We start from the raw sequence: 4,675 nt of genomic DNA on the forward strand, positions 1-4,675 counted from the left end.
CTTGAGCTTCACGCGGCTTCAGTTTGGGGACACAGATACAGTGGTCTGTGTTTGTTTCCCACTAGCTGCTCGTGAAACGGAAGTTTAACACATTAGAAGTGGGGACGTCCTCGTATTTAATTCCCGCGTTGAAAAATAAAGTGCTTAGGTGTGTGTTCGTTGAATGACCAGCCCGTTCAAAGTACACATCAAAGTACTCATGAGAGCGAAAGTAAAGAGAACTTTAGACCCGTCAGTCGATCTCGCGATGCTTTGATGTTATGCACCTTGTACTTTTACATGTGACGTTTACACCTGATCGTTTTCTGATCGAAAAACTGTAACCGTATTAACTCTAATCCTGATTTTTAATGTTTATGCGGGGACATACATGAACATAAATAGAAAACAAAGACATTTTAAGAAGTTGTCTAGAACTGAATATTTTGATCAAAGCAAGTCTTCAGCTGTGGAGCAGAAAGACACTTCCTTATTCATGTAAGGCAAAGATTAAATACTGTCTTAATTATGAAACACTCATAAGAAACATTATCAAATATGAACAAAACAGGATTCACTTTAATGCCAGTAAAATGTAAAATATGAATAACATACACACATATATATATATATATATATATATATATATATATATATATATATATATATATATATATATATATATAAGGAAACAGGATGTTTTCTCAATTTTGTAAGTCTGTCATTTTGTCTTGTTTGATTTATCAAGAAGAAGAGACTACACAGAATATTGTATTCTTTTATTTGATGAGTATTAATAAGATACACAGTACACAGGGTATTGTATTCACTTTATTGAATAGTAGAAAGAAAGACCACCACAGCATCATGTGTAAAAGTAGTTTATTGAGAAAAAACATTAAGTATGATATATATGCACTCTGGATGCCAGACAGACTCTGATTTTTAGACCTGAGTGGTTAGAACAGACCACAGAGAAGTCTTCAGTGACCCGTCTTGTGAGTATGATTAAATACTTATGAGAGATAGGACAGACTCGACTTACTTTACCTAACCTGAGGATAAACAAAATAAGGTAGAAGGTGCAGAAGATTTGAGCACCATAAAACAATGCAAAAAGAAGACCATGCTTAGAGACAAAGTTATAAAACTCTCCTGCTAAAAATTCAAGACATCATTGGCTCTTGTGTGACCTTTCACAGTCCTCAAAAGGCCTCTGCTCAGTAGTCTTCTTCCTTTTGGTCTCTCCTACATCTCATGACTGCTCGTCTTATAAACCCATGGAAGTGAGCAAACAGCCCAGCTGCTGTCCTGAGAATTTGAGAATGTCTGCAACCTTACATGTCTTGTGCTAGACCTGTGGTTTGACTAAAGCTCCTTGGATCTCAGTAGATACGTGCATCTTAGTTTCTTAAGGCTGGAAGGCTGATTCCCCCAAATAATAATTAAACAGCTAATTTACTCAGAGTGGTTGCACCAGACGCTTGTTAATACCAGTGTGACGGGGGAGTGGATCTGATGCAATAAAACACTCAAAATTAGCATTTTCTCTAATCAGAGCTAATCAGAGCAAATCAGAGCCCAAGCAAGACCTCAGTCTGTTGTCACAAAATAACTTTTAGTGACTGACAGATACAGAGAGCAATTTTCCCTGCTTTTGTCTTAGTGGACTGAAACCTTGCTTGTGATAATAAATTAAATAAGCATCTTTCCACCCTTTTAATAACCTAAATAAGTAATCGATATCGTTTTTTTTTATATTCACCTCAAATAAAAAAGAGACTAACTACAATTGAAATAAAAACTTATATTTTGTTTTTTGTGAATGTCAAACCTTCCACCATCCTGCAGACATTGCTGCTTTCTGGTTTGTGCTTTGTAAAATTACAAGAAAGCCCACAAGATATCTGTCACTAATGAGCGGTCTGAGGCGCAGGATATCCATGTGCAGGCTTTTATTAAATGAAGGCATGGTCAGGAAAGGCAGGCGTCAAACAGGGCAAACAGATGTACTTGCAGACGATTCAAACACAAAATCCAGAAACAGGGCGGTATGGGTCAGGTCAGGCAGCAAACAATCGAACAACGAAGACAGGCAGGGTCAAAACGAGGGAAACTAGAAACAATAATCCAACAAGTAATCTAACAAAGAAACAGGTGAAACAATGCAACCTTGCAGTTGGAGTGGCTTGCTGCAGTATTTATAGTCCTGGGACAGGAAGTTGGTTTAAGAGGGAGGAATGCAGATCACCCAGAGGTCAGGGCCCTCTGCTGGCTTAGTGGGACAATATCTCCCAAACCTGTCCATGTATTTTTTTAAATATCAAAAACAGATGATTTAATATATAGATAATCTAATACATTTTGTAGAAATTCATTTTAGGTTTTGACTGTGAATGTCTGTCTTTAACGGTCCTTGCTAAAATTATTAGGCCTATATGACGCCTCTGGACAGTTTTATTACTGAAAAAATGAAAACAGTACAAAGCAGCATATAAACTAAGGAAATACCCTTTGGCCTTAGGAGGCCGTGTGTGGCTGTCCTGGGAGAATAAAAACAGACAATATTATATTGTAATATTCTCTAAATGCTGTTGCAAAAATGCAAAGCCAACAAAACCATTTGTCCTAAAATGACACTCTTGTCCTAAACTGCTCAGCAAATTTTAAATGCTCATCAGACACTCACCATGAAAGAACAAGAGATCTCCTGACACCTGTCCAAAATCAGCCTCAAGAGAAAGTGGGCCATAAGCAGCAAGACAACAAAGAACGTGTTAAAGAAAGAGGAAGGAGCTGAAACAAGCAGTTCAATTGAGGAAACCCACCAAATATCACAGGAGCTGAAGTGGTTACGTAATGAGGAACGAGCTGAGTCTCACAAGATGAAATAAGATGTAGGGAAAATATGACACATCAGATACTGAAAATAAAAATTACATACTTTTGCAGCAAAATAGATATGCAATAATCAATATTTTATCTCAATTTCTTTTGTAGATTTCTTTGTCTACGTTTCAGAGAAATGTTATGTTTTGGGTCATATTTATGTGGTGAAATATAAAAAAATTGTAAAGGCTTTACCGTAGTTTTAAATGTCACATTTTGAGCTCACTTCCTAGTTTCTTTCTTTTCTTAATCTGCAGTCGTGAGTTGGTGAAGGACGATGGCGCTCTGTTAAAAGCTGCTCTGGACCAACTGATGGAGCTGGTAGAAGATGAACTGAAGAAATTTCATTGGCATTTAGCACTTTATCAAAAGTGTATATCAAAGTCTGAATCTGAAATGCAGATAGACTTGACACAGTAGATAAGATGGTGATGTGTTTGACCAGATGGCTTTCGTGGAAGGTCATGGTAGACGCCCCAGAAAGATAAACCAGCCGATTCAAGGAATAGTTGCAGAATGAATACAAGCAAGGTAACATTTAATTTACTGTGACTGTACATTATTAAATATTTAACAGTGTGAAGGTTTGACCCTTTGTCCTACTGATATGTTTCTGAGATAAATGTTTCCTATGAGTGATTCCTCTCTTTCTCTCCCAGCTCAGACTGAGGACAATATGAAGACATCTGTCCTGTTAGAGGTAATTCACAACATATCATCACATATAATCCACATATATCATATCACAGCCTGTGAATGGAAATAAGAGGATCACATCAGAGGCAGATTTGCAGGCAGATATAAGAAGTGTCCCTGTGTGATACCCAGCCTACAATGGTCTGAAAGCCTTGCTAAACATCTTATAATGGTTTGAATTCAATTAAAGTTGCTAACCAAAAGCAGTACTGTCACAAAAATAGATTCAGTATCAACGAGACATGATTACTGTCATGTATGCTAAGGTTATTTAAAGTGTTTAAACATACATTCTGTTTGATGTGCTAGATCATGTGGAAACCATTCATCAAGCCTTGAGGAGACTGATCTCATGGCATAAAGATCTCAATCAATAAGTGATCTGGAAAGAGCATAGACATTCGTGATATTGTAAACTGGAAAATTGCTAAAAATGAATTTAACTGTCTGAATCAGTTACTTACAATAATAACTGTTATGCTGATAAGGAAAATGTGATAAATTTGTTTAGGTTTTTTGTCTCTTTTTTATTGTAGAGCTGCAAATGTCTTGGAAAACTCACAAAAGCAATACATGAAGATGAAGGCAAAATACATTTCGAGTGGCAACAAAGAAACTGGATACAGATCTGAAAGCTGTTTACACAGATCTGTTCCTATCACAGAGGAGAGGCAAAGATGTAACCAGGCTGAGATTCCAAGATTGATGATGCTTTCAAGAACAAAAACACAGGACAACCAATCAAAATGCAATGATATATTTACTGAACTAAGGGAAAAACAATGAGTTAAAGATTGCGTTGACTAAAGGAGTCGCTGGTATTGGAAAACTGTGTCTGTGCACAAGTCCATCCTGGACTGGGTCAAGGGAGAATCTAATCAGATATAGATCAGTGTTCCCTGCTTCCATCTGTAGAGATCAATGGATTAAAGAGAGAGAGGTCAGTCTCATGAGTTTCATGAAATTTAATCCTGAATCTGATGTACCTAGAGAAATCAAAGTTATATACAGAATATAAACTTGTGTTTATATTTGATGGACTTGATGAGAGTCGACTGCCTTGATTTTGAAAGTGATGCATTGAATACTGTTGAGGAAAGATCATCTGCAG

General features: G+C 36.8%; 1 pseudogene; it reads left to right on the forward strand.

Annotated features, from left to right (window-relative positions):
• Positions 1–429: 429 nt before the first annotated feature.
• LOC122342320 overlaps positions 430–4,675 on the forward strand; it is a 230,867-nt pseudogene continuing 226,621 nt past the window's right edge.

Source organism: Puntigrus tetrazona, chromosome 4 (assembly GCF_018831695.1).
Source record: "Puntigrus tetrazona isolate hp1 chromosome 4, ASM1883169v1, whole genome shotgun sequence".
Taxonomy (NCBI): domain Eukaryota; kingdom Metazoa; phylum Chordata; class Actinopteri; order Cypriniformes; family Cyprinidae; genus Puntigrus; species Puntigrus tetrazona.